Raw genomic sequence first — 14,985 nt, 5'->3', positions numbered from 1 at the left:
TAGGGAAAATTTTGCATAGCTTAGCTGTCCAAACGGCAACCTACAAGTAGTACTATGCAAAGACACAGGTCCAAATTGTATTAAACAGTTTAATAAACTGAAGTGGTTAACAAAAGAGGTCCCAGTCATGAGCTATAATCATGGGAAGTGTCAAGAAGTCCATTGATGCTTTGCAGGATGGTATTGGTACAACCAATGGTTATTTACTGTTGCCCCACAACAGTGGTCTTGATATAAGGGGAGACCTGATGTTATTTTTTAATTACTACTGTTATATTTGGCTGGGATAGTTTCATAGTTTCATAGTTTTAGGGTTGGAAGGGACCTAATAGATCTTCTAGCCCGACCCCCCGCCAGGGCGGGAGAACAACAAAAAACCCTAAAAACAAAAACGGGACTCAAATGAGTCCAGCCAGGTAGGCATCCAGCCTCTTCTTAAAGACCCCCAGGGTAGGGGCCAGCACCACCTCCCTTGGAAGTTGGTTCCAGCTCCTAGCCGCCGTAACTGTGAAGTAGTTTTTTCGGATGTCCAATCTGTACCTCCTCTCCATCAACTTGTGCCCATTACTCCTTGTTATGCCAGCGGGGGCTAGGGGAAACAGCGTCTCCCCCAAACCCTTCTGGTTCCCCCTAGTGAGTTTATAGACGGTCACCAGGTCCCCCCTCAGCCTTCTCTTGTGGAGGCTGAATAGGTTCAGGTCCCGCAGTCTCTCACTGTAGGGTCTGCCCTGTTGTCCCCGGATCATGCGGGTGGCCCTCCTCTGGACCCTCTCCATGTTGTCCACATCCCTCCTGAAATGGGGCGCACAGAACTGGACACAATACTCCAGCTGCGGCCTGACCAGCGTCGCATAGAGGAGGAGAATCACCTCCCTGGCTCTACTCGAGATGCACCTGTGGATGCATGACAAGGTCCGGTTAGCCCTGCCAACCATGACCTCGCATTGTCGGCCCATGTTCATCTTGGAGTCAATAATGACACCAAGATCCCTTTCCGCCTCCGTGCTCTCAAGTAGGGAGTTCCCCATCGTATAAGTGTGCTGCTGGTTCCTACTACCCAAGTGCAGCACCCTGCACTTGTCCGTATTGAAACACATCCTGTTCCTGTTTGCCCACCCCTGTAACCTATCCAGATCCTTCTGCAATCTCTCTCTCCCTGCTAGCGTGCTCACCTCCCCCCAAATTTTGGTGTCATCAGCGAATTTAAACAGGTTGCTTTCCACCCCAACATCAAGATCGCTGATGAAGAAATTGAACAGCGCAGGCCCCAGGACCGAGCCCTGGGGGACTCCACTACCCACCTCCCCCCAAGTCGAGTATGATCCATCCACCACCACCCTCTGAGTGCGACCCTTCAGCCAATCTGCAATCCATCTGACTGTGTAGGCATCTATGCCACAGTCGCCTAGTTTATTAATTAGGATGGGGTGAGAGACGGTGTCAAAGGCCTTGCTGAAGTCCAGAAAGACTACATCCACCGCGACACCTGCGTCCATGGCCTTTGTGACCTGATCATAAAAGGCAATCAGGTTGGTCTGACATGATCTCCCCCTAATAAATCCATGCTGATTGCCCCTGAGCATCATTTCTGATGCCGGCCCATCACAAATGTGCTCCTTGATGATCTTCTCAAAGAGTTTCCCCAGGATTGAGGTAAGACTGACAGGCCTATAGTTTCCCGGGTCCTCCCTTTTCCCTTTCTTGAAGATGGGGACCACATTAGCTACCTTCCAATCGTCTGGCACCTGGCCCAAGCACCACGATCGCTCGTAGAGCCATGCCAGGGGCCCTGCAATAACCCCAGCTAGCTCCCTCAGCACCCTGGGGTGGAGAGCATCCGGACCCGCTGACTTGAACGCGTCCAGCCCCTCCAGAAGCTCTCTAACCCGGTCCTCCCCAACCTGAGGTCTGAAGGCGATCCCCTCGCGTCCGGCTTCTATCACAGCAGGAAGCTGTGGAAACTGTATCTTTAAGAGATATTAGCACGGGCCAACTGCAACGGTTATGTTAAGTAGAGCTCTTTTTATGTGATGCTAATCAGCTAAAAACACAGACAATGCATGAGGCAGGCCTCTGTCAGACTCCCTGTCTCTGAGTGATTATTACTGAACATCACAAATTGTTTTTCATGAGAATAGGGTTATGAACATAGGTAAATTTGCATCCACATAAAAAGTTAGGGTTACTGGGTAGTCATCAGCCTGGGACAGAGTTCTCCCCAGCTGTGGTCTGTGAACAACTGCTGGATAATCAAGCCCTCTCAGCCAGGCTGTAGCAATCTTAAAGCTTTGATCTCTGTCTTGAGGGCCAAAAAATATGCCCAAGAGAGATCTTGGCACTGGGGTGAAGCTCAATGGGACAGTCATATGGATGAAGAGATGGCAGTTAGCCCACTACTTTCTCATCAAAATCATCTGTCAGATCTAGGTACTTAGCTTGGAGGCAAATCCTTGTGGTAGACCTGGAGAAGACTAATTCATAAAAGTGAAGCAATGGTACAGGGTCTTCTTTTGAGAAGGCTTAGCCCTTGGATCACAAGCCTGGCAGCAATGCATATACTTTAGCAGTATTTTACCAGCCGTCACTGACTATGGCAGGCCTGCAGCAGCAGAATTATTCCTAGGTTAATCAGGAACTGTAGAGCACAGATCAGGTCAAAACATGGGAACTCTCATTACCCCTGGAGAAAGACTTCAAAGGGAGTGTCATGTCCCATGTAACCAAATCTGGATACAGAATGGACCTGTCAACTGCTTCCACCAATTATAGGGTGGTCTTGAATCATGCTGTTATCTGGTGGTCCCTGGAAAACTTTTGAAGTCCATAATGATCCTGAGAGCCCCAAAGCTAACAAACAATGCCTGGAGGACATCCAACAAGGTGAGATGGCAAAGACACAGGTGGACCTGTAGATGCATAAGGGCTGCTTTGATGCAGCAGATTCCCTGACAATACCGATGGGAATGTGTTAAGAGACAACACTGGGTTCAATCTCAGCTCCTCTACCAAGGCTAGGCCAGGGATGGATCTTCAAAAGGCAAAGTTGAGATAAAATCCCAGGTTCCCATAGTATACACAGAACTCACTGGGGTTGTGCTGGCTCTTGCCTCAATAGAGAGCTGAGTCTGCACTATATCTACTAGAATGGGAATAGCCATTTGTGGCAGTTCAAGCTCCTATTGTCCATAGATACCGCTTCCTTTCTGTTGAGACATTCCTGCAGCTAGTTAGTCTATCTTGATGAGGAGCTTACTGATAATGCTTGACTGCAAGAGGGAAATCAATCTGAACCAGCTCTTTTATCTCATTATTTAGGTTCTGACAGAAATGAGGACTTTGGTCTGCCTTGCTATATGCCATGTTAGATGCCAGATGCTTAAACTCCACAGCATAAGTGGAAACAAGATGCTATCCTTGCCTCGGGGCCCACTGTGTCATTTTTTCTGTGTGTCCTCTGACTGGTTTAACTGGGGATTGCAATTCTCAAAGAACAAGGAAGCTCAACCCAGTTAATAGACTGATAACAAGACCTGCCTTAAACTGGTCAGTAGTTAACATTTGCTGCTTCAATAGGTGACAGAGATTCAGAACCTTGTGAAATAGGTAGAAAGCACAGCTGAACTTGTTGGATAGTTACCTCAGGTTCCTAACATGACTGGGCTGCCGAAGTCTGCTGAGTGGCACTCTGTACCTGAGAGAGGGATTTTTGGCCTGAAGATTCTTTAGGACAGTGTCCACTTTGTCCAAGATGAGGATGGACATAAAGGTATATAATCTTGTAATGTCCATGCTCAAACCAAGATAAGCCACATAAGATCTTTCAGGCTCCTGTGACCCCTGCCCACTTCTGCCCAGTCCCGAGAAACCATCTCCTTACACCCTGCTCCTTACATCCTGTATATGGGTAACTCTGTTGTATTAGCAAAGTTGACCTACTGATGAAGAAGGCACAGGTCTCACCTGTCCAAGAAATGGCCCAACTCTTCTTAAAGTATGTTTTCCACCTGCACAATCTACTCATAAACATGGCCTCAGATTAGTTCACTTCTTGGTTCAGAAGGGAGCCCCTTAAGGTGCTAGAAATAGAACTCTGCACCTCCTCAGCCAACCATCCCTAGAAAAGCAAACAAGTTGTAGAATCACACAATCATAGAAAAGTAAGGCCGGAAGGGCGCTCCAGAGGTCATCTAGTCCAGTGTTTCCTAACCTTTTTCAGCCCAAGGCATACTTACATTAATAAAAAGCATCCATGGCACACCTGTTAAGGCAGGGATGGGAAAATATGGCCCGGGGGACGGATCCGGCCCGTGAGGCCATTCTATCCAGCTCATGGGGTCCCTAAAAAATTTAGAAAATTAATATTGATCTGTCCTTGGTTCGTGTCAAAAATGACAGGAACCAGGGGTAGTAAGACCCAGGGGAAGCCCAGCAGACTCCCGCAACAGCAAGGCCTGCCTGGCCCTGCCCCGCCCCAGCTGGAAGCCCCAGCAGGGGCTTCTGGCATAGCACCACATGGCTGCCCCGCACCAGAACCGCAGGTAAGGGGGGAAGGGTAGGGGAGGACCCCAGGCAGGGAAGGAGCCCAGGGAAAAGCAGCCTGGGGAAAAGTGGCCCCTCTCCCCCCCCGTGGCCAGCGCACCCTGCTGCAGCCACTCGCAACCCATGTGGGGCTGTCCTGAGCAGGCACAGGCAGCCCCAGGTGGGCTGCGAGCGATTATAGCGCGGAGCACCGGCCACGGGGTGAGCAAAGGGCCACTTTTCCCCCGCGCTCAGCACCAGCTTGTAGCCCACCCCTGCTGCGAGCCTGGGCCCCACATCGGCTCCAGGCTCGCCCTTCAGGGCTGCACTGTGACAGCAGCAGCTGCGGCCCCCCCACTTGCCACGCTGGGCAGTATTTGCTGCTGCTGCTGCCCACCTGGAGCTTGCGCGCTGGGTAGCCCAGAGACGGCAGTGGCCGGCTCGGGACCCAGGCTGGCAGCGGAGGCGGGTTACAAGCTGGTGCAGAGTGCGGGGGAAACGTGGCCTCTTCCCCACCCCGTGGCCAGCTCTCTGCACTGCAGCCGGTCGCAGTCCGTGTGGGGCTGCATGTGCCTGCTTAGGACAGCCTCTCGTAGGCTGTGAGTGGCTGCAGCAGGGAGTGCCGGCCACGGGGCGAGGGAGAGGCTTTTCCCCACACTCAGCACCAGCTCGTCCCCTGCCAGTGAGCAGGGAGTCAGGACTGCGTGCTGCCCGCCTGTACTGCGGGGTTGGGAGGCACTGGGATTGAACGGGTTCATAGAGCCTACACCAGTGTCTCAGGGCCAGCGCCAGCAGGACCCAGAGCAGCACGGCAGGGGTACAGGGGTCCTGGCCAGCAGGGGCTCTATGGAGCCAGGCCAGCTCCCCGCTCTCCCTGCTGGTTCCGCCGAGCCTGGCTCCTCAGACCGCTGCCAGCCTACGCCCTGCTCTGGGCCCCACTGGTGCTGGCCCGGAGACATTGGTCCCAAGATGGTGACCAGGGGGCGGGACACCTATCAAGGGGTGGGGCTACCCACGCAGCCCTCAACAGCTTGCCAAAACTGGGTAAGTGGCCCTCCACCTGAAATAATTGCCCACCCCATTCTCATACCTATTGTAGCTTATTGCCATGGCAAAATTCCATGGCACACCTGTTCATTTCTGATGGCACACTTTTGTGCAGTGTTTCCCAACCAGTGTGCCATAGATCTAGTCCTGTGTTTCTCAATCCATGGGTCACAACCCAAAAGTGGGTCACAAGAATATGTGAAAGGGTTGCAAACAAACTTTAAAAATGGATTCTCCTTTAAAGGAAAAAAGCATAGTAAACTGTGGTTTTTCCCTTGCAGGGTGGCAGAGTTCCAGCCTGCAAGGGGCTGCTTGGGTCCTCCATTCCCTACACATAACCCCCCATGCTCCACATACCCACCCGTTGTCCAACACGCTGGGGGGCTGGGGGCAGCAAGATGGGAGTGAGGGTCACTGGCAGGGCCAGGGGGCTGTTTTCTACTTAAACTATTTACTGGGTCAGGACTGGCCATCAATGTTTACAAATGGGTCCTGGTAAAAAAAGGTTGAGAAACACTGACCTAGTCTAACCCCCTACCCAAGGCAAGATCATCCCTATCCAAACCATCCCATACAAGTCCTTATCTAACTTATTCCTAAAACTACACAAACGACCCTGTCTCTCAACTACAAACCACACCTGCAAAAGACACCAAAAGCACCTTAAGCTGCCACAGGTAAAGCAGGGTCACAACAGTGATCAGTATTCTGCAGCTGGAAGGGCTGCTAAAGAGCACTTGAGAGATCAAAGGAAGAGGGTCACACTGCCTGCTAACAAGGAAGGCAAAATGCCCCTGGTTTTTACCAATCTGACCATGGGGTAAAATTCCTTCATGATCCCAAATGCGGTGGTCAGTCTGCTCCTGAATGGCGAGGCAGGACCCTCTAACTAGAGTTTTAGACCCAGCAGAAGCATTGGCACATCCCCATTGAAGTCCCCCCTTCTAAGGAAAGCAAACCCAGCCCCACAATGGGAAGGGAAAAAATCCTTCCCAGACCCATATGGCAATGAGCAAAGTCCAGAAACAAGGAGGAATAAATACCCTTTATTCTGATCTACAACCTTGGAACAATAAGCATAGCTCCACATATCACATCATCTTCTTAGACAAGCAGAACTCTTCTTTCTATATCTCCTTCATAAATTTATTCCACTTCATTGAATCTTGTTTCATAACTAAACCAGTTGTGAAGCTCTGCTTCATTCTCCAGCTGCTGAGCGTGGTCCTCTCCAGTACCCACCTGGCTTTATGTAAAAGAGCTCTTCTTATCTCCCAACAATCTGTTTGTTGCCCTTTACAGAGTGCTCTAGACCTAGCTACTCCTAGATCACCCCAGTGAATGCTTATGCAATCTCCTCTTGAAAACCTCCAATGACTGAGATTCCACAGCTTTCCAGGGCAGTCTATCCTAGTGACTCACTGTTCTAACTGTGAATAAGTTTTGCCTGATCTCCATGATAAAGTGATAATCCAAGTCAGTCAGGACCTAGAATGTTACTTCAGATGCTCCCAGAATTTTCACCCAGACAACTGGGTGTCCCTACTTGTATTGGCTGTCTCTCAAAAATAACTATCTACACTCCTCTACAAACAAACTCTCTTATTCTAATTTCAGTTTCCACTTCACAAAGCTTCTTCTGTCCCCATTACTGCTGATCACCTACAGGGTTTCCCCAAGGCTCAGGAAGAACTGAGGGGGCACTTCAATAAAGTTAAAAGGGACTACAAGAAATATGTGGAAGGAGCCAACAGGAGGAATAAGGTCTGGTTGTCAATCCAGAACCTGAAGTCCACTAAAGTAGATCTTCATTATGTTTGTTCGTTCCCAATCCTGGAACAAACAAAATCTGGTGATTATAAACGTCAGGTTCCCCTCACCATGAGGAGACATAATACTGCTTTTTATGTCTCCCTGACAGAACTGTAAACGGATAACCTATTCCCTGAATCAATCTACTCCACCTCCTCCATGGTAATCATCTACAACCAAGAAGAATGTTGTACAGCAAATCCACAAACCCAACAGGACCTGGGGAAAGATTATACAACCTGACTGACCAAGCGGATTACAGATTTAAGGACTATCCCTGAGAACGGGTGTAAAACTGGGAATTCCACTAGAATTATTCTGATTCTCAAGGCATCCAACATGTGCACATAAGAGGTGGGATGCTGCCAAGAGTTACTGGACTAGTACCAGTCAGCCTGAGCCAAAATCCTTCCCAGCTGAGACCTGTTAACAGCTGCCAGACAAGCAAGACCTCTGGGCTGGACTGTGGTAGCCAGAGGTGCAGACACACACAGTAGGATTGGCCAGTAGGAGCACCACCTCTTTGTTGGCTGACACTGAAGCCTGAAGCCATTGCTCCTCTGTCTTCAGACCTCCATTACATATCCAATTCTTATCATTAGCTCCTAACTCTTAGGCTCACAATGTATCTTCACTAGTGATCATCAGCTGGCACCTTTGTTCCTGAACCTCAACTTATATCCAGTTTCCAAAACTTGACCCTAACCATTGGATAACACTACCATTAGCCAGTCTATTACATAGGCTGTTATCATCTGAAAATTCAATACCAACCATGGTAAGCGCATCACCAGGTCAAGCTATACAAAGCCAATCTCCAATAAATCAAACTAGCCCCAATCAAAAATCTGAAATTAGAAAATTGATTTGTTTCAAAATGTTTAGAATGAACTTCACAAAATGTTTTACCAACCTAATTGATTCTATGGCATTTCAGAAGCAAATAAGCAATATCCTCCCTCATATAAATTTCAAGAAATGTTTAGCAATGATCAATCCATGACAATGTTTTGTCAACAATTAGCAAAAACTATTGCTGTACCTCTCTATGTTTGAGTCTTGAAGGATTTCATAAAGCACGTTCCCTATGTTGCTTATATGTATCAATACCAAAGTTTTTCCTTTCCTTGTATGCCTATAGTCATATCTAGATGCAAGACATGCTATCTATAAATAATATTGAAAACACAGCTGCTTCTCAAGTCTCATGTAGTATGGTTCTTTATTTCTGCAGGGCTCTAATGGATGAATCCTAGCATGTTTTTTTTTTTGTTTTTCAAGATGCACTGAAAGGTGTGTTTTTTCTTGAAATGATCATTACCCTGAAACAAAATTGAGCCAGGTAAAAGGATTGGGAAAAAAGTGAATAAATGTATAGGGTAACCTTTGCTTATTTTTAATTACAATGGATGAACAACAGTAACTGCGTTTTAAAAATCAGAAGAAAAACAAATTACATTAACTGACAATTCATTTAATTGCTGAAACAGCTTGAGGTTTAACTATTTGCACACTAGATGTTCTCTTTTAAACCTAACTGTGCTCCTTCTATATAACCTCTCCATATAGTCTTTTCTGTTTGAAGAGGTTGGCTCTTAACATAAATACTTGAAGTTAATAAAAACTGGTCATAGTAAAACTATACTGTTTAGAATAGAACATAGGCTTATCAAATACCTTAAAGATAAAAGAACTGCAAAAGACTTGCATCTGTAAGTTCATATATTCCAGTAGTAAGATCAGGATGAGGGATTTGAAGAGAAAGAGAGAAGTCCATACAAAATAACCAAAAGCAAAGACATTCTGACAATTTAATAAAGTATAGTCTTTGAGGTAGCTAAAATAGCAGTAGTTTTGCCATAGAGAATTATTCAGTTTGTACCCAGCTTCCTGCTGGGTTAATGTAAGCTAAATTATTATTTTGCTTAAATTTACGCCCTTCTAAATTGAAAAACAAGTTATCTTAGAATCTGTTTACTAGACTGTAAGAAGAGGTCCCTAATTTCACACATTGCACTAAAGAAAACCAAGCAATTCATGCATCATTTTAATTCTGGTCAAAGTATTTACAGCTATTAAAGAACAATGCCGCTACAATTACAAAGAAAATTAATTTAGTAGCGTAGGAGTTTATTTAAACTTTTTGGTTACTAGAACATATTTCTACAACGTGCCTCCAAAATTCAAGATGGAACCACAAATTCTGAGCCCCACAAAAAATAAGTCTAATCTTTGACACAGATAAAATAAGACGTTGAGGTTGCAATATAAGAAAAAAAAGTCACAATGATAAAGTTACAAAAGATTCTTCACTTGGCATTCTTTTGTGATTATCATTACCCAAGGTATTATTGAATACAACAGCTAAAAGTTTGAATTTGAAAAGACTACATTTTTTTCAGGCAGCTGGCAGTGCCCTGCCTTCAGGGTATTTTAGAAATGAATCTGTGCAGGTGATATAATGCTTGTAGGTCTGGTACCGATTTGCAAAGCTCAGTTAGGAGAAGTTTTCAATGGGTTCCAGAAAAACACTTCAGCCTGCTCATGCTCAGCTAAATTAATCACTTAAGGTCAATTGTTTTTAAATTCATGGAAAGATTCAATTTAATTCTCTTTTTAAACAGGATTCACCTAACATTGTGGTAGCCATTACTATTGACAGCCATTAGTAATCTTAAAAATATAAAAACTCGGTGTTCCTTTTGAGATTTACTAATTAAAAATATCAAAATAATCTTAAAACACAAAAAACAAAAAAAACAAACAAACCCCTCCCTCAAAAACATTCTGTGGCATATTACTCATTTTACAGCAGGTAATTTAACCAGTTTTACAGTGTAGAATTTGATACTTTTGAATATGTAAAGTGTTTCTGGAGGTGTCAGAGAAACATTTTTAAGACACAGAGCTGACAGGCAGTAGAAGCCTTTGAGTTCAGTAACTTGCTTCCCTAAAAGGAGCAACAGCTGCCACACAGACACAAGTGAGATAAAAAACCTAGCAAGCAAAGAACACCAAAAATCTGCCTCATATTTCCTCCTCAATTTATCAAAAAGGTCTTAAAAGAAAAAATAATGTGTATTTTTTCTTTTTTACTTTGTTTTTAAAGGGAGAAGGATACATTTTTGTTTTGTTTAAATTAGCTTCACCTGAAAGAGATTATAGTCTAAGTAAACAGAAGGACAAAAAAACAGTGCATTATAACAGCAAAGTCTAAGAAAACAGGTCATACAAAAATGATCTGTCTTAGAAAAAACAAGGCTAACCACATGCACATTTATCTTTAAAATGGAACAGTATTATGAAGGCTGCCAGGTCAAGCAAGATATAAAAAGTATTGCTTCTAGTTTTAAAATTGAATTTACTTACCTTGGCCCTCTGAGGGCAGTATTACCTAACACATCATTAGAAGCATCCAAAGTGAATTTTTACCTATGACAGCAGTTAACATTAAATTTTAAATGTTTTTTTTTTAACATTTTTGCTTTGGGGTGATTTTATGGTATATGGAAATTGCAATGTAGTGTGAAGCAATTGTAAAAAAAAATAAAGATTTTTTTTAAAAAGCATATCATCATTTAGCATCAAGTATACCCTGCTCAATATAATGGAAAATGACAGCAATGATTCAGTGTTATATATACAAAGGCTTGAAGGAACCAGCTTGCATTCCACAAAAAAAATAATAATGTCAAGTGAATTTTCTCAACTTGCATTATTTTTTAAAACATGCCATAGTATGCATCATACTTTATATATATACATATCTCCTTAAAGGATTTAGAACTAGTTTAAAGAGAGTAAAAATTCAACAGTAATTTTTTAATATTATCCATTTTCTTTAATATAGAAGACAGACCATACTTATATGAAAGTGTAATATTGTTAAGTATATGATAATAATACTATTAATAGTAGTATTAGCATTAATAATACTATATTTTGAGTACAACTGTATTAAGAATTGAAAATTGCATTTGCCTAGTCACCAGCAACAAATAGGAAGCACTCTTCATAACTGTGGATGGGATATATACAATCAATTAATGAAAGCTGAACAGTTGCATATAAAAGTTCTTAGTCTGGGAATAAAGATAAATTAAAATTGAATGTAAAATGATCTGGTGTGTATTCCTGAGACTACAGAATTTCCAGTAACCCTAATGTCTTCCATTTCATGACAAAGCAGCAGCATAGTGGAATTAATAAGATGGTCAGTTTAACTACTAATTTTTTAAATCACGTGGGCAAAAAGTGTGAATTTTTTTGTTTAATTTCATAATGATAAGTTATGCTATAAGTAGAAGCGAGAACAGTACACTCTACACATTGCTACATTTACTTACACACCAGAAGCACCTTTTTTCCTCAAAATCAGCCCTTCAAAAATGGGATGCATGTCTTAAGTGGAGAACCTGATTTCTCTTGGCTAGAATAGAAGCTGGGAAGAACAGAAGCATGCTGACACTGTGCTCTAATGGCTACCATTCCTCTCTGGCCCCAGGAAGCAGAAGGAGCAGAGTCCTGTGTTATCCCTCTCTCAGCAGCTAATGAATCTCTAGTATTGTCTGAGCACTGTAATTTGTGCTTGAAGCAGCACTTGAGCTGGCCCAGGGCAAGTGAGCTGCTGCATGCAGTCTGTAGTACCCTGATGTGTTTGGAAACAACACATTATTTATAGGAATTCATATAAAGAACTATTATTGAAAAGAGTAATAGTCTTGCTATTGTCCTTACAAGGAGCTGTGGCCCAGTCTTGTTGACGTCCACTATAGCAGGAAGTTCCTGCTGCCTCTCCTGGACTGTCTCTTGGGATACCACACTTCCTGCATACTCTGGTCTCTCTTCAGATTGTATAAATCTTTCACTTTTTACTAACAATTCCCTAGACACTTTATGTTTCTAGGAGGGCTTACTCTAAGTCATACAGTCAGCCACAAGGCTTGGAAAAATCTTTTTTAACATTCTGCCTTCCAAAAACAAGGGGACGTGCGACGTGTGACAAAATACAGTACATTTAAAGGATCCTAGGGTAGATACTGCAGCAAGGAGAAACTAAAAGATGCATTTACACATGCTTCGTGTGTGGGGAGAGGCACTTTAATTAAAGCGGCTCTTGGGAGCTGCTCCAATTAAAGCACCAGCAGCATCTTGTATATTTCAACATCCTGTGCTTCAAAATGACAGGGGCACTTTAACTAAAGCTCGTTCAACAAACTTTAGTCAAAGGGCCCCTGCCGCCATTCTGAAGCATGGGGACGCCGAATACATGAGATGCCAAGGCTGCTGGAGCACGCTAATTAGCATGTAATTGCAGCATGCCAGAGCAGGCATCCCACATGTCTACAGGCACCCAAAGAGAAGAGAAGGCAGAAACATTGCCTTACCAATAGGAAGTATATGAGAATCAAAAATAAAAAGGAAAATCCTACTACTAGTAACAATTTAAACCAAATATGGAGTCACAGGCAAAACAGTCCTCCAACTGACATTTTTAGCAAGGGCCTTATTGATATAGGCCATATGCTTATATCCATATTGTTATTGTTGTTCTTGTTCTTATTATACATCCTGGGGAATTATGCAATTATGCACCTGCGCAATTTTGCTGATAAAAGGTATGACCGCACATAATTGCACAATTTTACATAATTTAGCTGCAGCAGGCTCTGTGCCTCCATGATGTGGAGGCACAGAGCTGTGCAACTGAACAACTGGGTAAGTGGGGAGCTCCTACCTGCAGGTGGAGGAGGGTGGACGTGGAGTTTATCGGTGGGTATACACCACATGCCACTAGGAAGGGCCAGCCAGCCAGCTCAGTGCCTCCTCATGGGGCTTCCAGCACTCCAGCAGGAAGCCTCAGGTGGTGGCACAGAGCCCACCTGGCCCAATGGCATATGACGCCATGCTTCCATGTCCAGTTTTCTGCTAGAGGCACACAGCCTGCCCATCCCTACAGCACACAGCTCCTTGCAGCGCCACAAGTCCCACATGCTGGCCCAGAGCCACCCAACAACAAACCACAGACACCCCGCCAAACCCTTTCACAAGCCACCCACAAACCGCACATCCACTCACAACCCCACATTCTCCCATATCCACGCCCCCCACAAACCCACACATATACCCCACACCCCTTCATAAACAATGAACCCACACACCCCTTTACAATACCCCCACCTGTCCACAAACTCCATATATTCCCATACCCACATCCACCCACAAACCCCACAGACACACCCCAACACCTTCACAAATCACCCCCACACATACACCCTACACCCACTCACCAACCATACAAACCTGCATATATTTTTTTAAAAGGTTCAAATAGTGTTATGTTTAACTCGTAAAAAATAAAAGTAATTAATTTTGCATAATTTTGAGTTTTTCTGCACATAATTCCCTGGTGTGTATTATTATTATGATAATCCTCAGTTTGAGGGTTGGTGGCCTGATAAACCAAATATTCTGTACAGCTCTCTAAGAAAAAAGTTGGTCCTCCAGCTAGTGAGAAACTGGTAAAATGTCCAACTCCTTTCACTAACTATCTCCTGCTGGCAGAGCAGAGAACCTCACCACTCCTTGTATTAAGATAAATACTTGCTGACATCATTAGAATTCAGATCAGTTGCAACAAAAGGCTCCTGTCATTACACATAGGAAAAAAACACAAGTACATAAGCTGATTTCAAGAAGATCCACATATCTGTTTACATCTTTCAGGGTCTTTTAAAATATCTGAGTTTTTTGTTTTAGGACATATACCTATTTGTACTTTTTGTTCCCAGCATACTAGGAACAAGGGGCAAAATTCTTTCACAGAATACCATATCAAATGGAATCTTCTGTTTACTTCTTGGTTAATTTTAAACAAAATTAGAATTGAGTTATTGGAAAGAGTACACAAATGCATTTAATAGTGGTATCTACCTTTGTTTATACTGAGTTTTTAAAAGCACTTTTTTAAAATGGGAACCTAAACCACCTACACAAAATTACTGATACACACATCACACATTGCACTTTATCAACCTGAACATGCATAAAAATATGCAAGTACTTTTAAAAATTCAGGTTATATATATTAAGGGTTAGTATAAAAAATCCTGGCCAAGTAGGGAACTGACCTTTTCCATGTCCAGTTTGAAGTACAAGGAAGAAAAACTTGCCAATCTAAACATCACTCTAATTTCCCCTCCACTTTTGAAGGATCAGAATTAGAATAACAAATAAATTAAACAATAGTACTTGATATTAACACATGTTGCCTGGAATACCACAAATCTATACTATATGACAATCATTGAATTAAAAAGTAGACCAATACTTTCTTTTTCTGACTGTTAAATCTGTTTAATGAAAACCAGGATCCTGACCCTGCAAACAGTTAATGAGACTACTCTCACATGTCTAAAATTACTCTCCAGCATAATTTTTACTAGGATTAGAACCCAAACTGAAAAGGTATGTAGCTGCTTGTCAAAGAGGCTTTATGATTTTTAGTAATATTTAATGTACTTATAGTAGTTGCTCCCAAACAAATTATGATGTAATATCTGCCTCCAACTTTTTTTATACCACTGAGATAATTTAGCAAGTGCAGAA

At 43.5% G+C, this 14,985-nt stretch overlaps 1 protein-coding gene across 1 annotated transcript in view; it reads right to left on the bottom strand.

Moving 5' to 3' along the window:
• The window catches only part of AKT3 (AKT serine/threonine kinase 3), a 257,736-nt gene that overhangs the window by 141,438 nt on the left and 101,313 nt on the right, over positions 1-14,985 (bottom strand). The gene's annotated exons all lie outside the window — the stretch shown is intronic.

Source organism: Alligator sinensis, unplaced genomic scaffold (genome assembly GCF_000455745.1).
Source record: "Alligator sinensis unplaced genomic scaffold, ASM45574v1 scaffold534_1, whole genome shotgun sequence".
Classification (NCBI taxonomy): Eukaryota; Metazoa; Chordata; order Crocodylia; family Alligatoridae; genus Alligator; species Alligator sinensis.
This window is presented reverse-complemented; position numbering and strand designations above follow the sequence as displayed.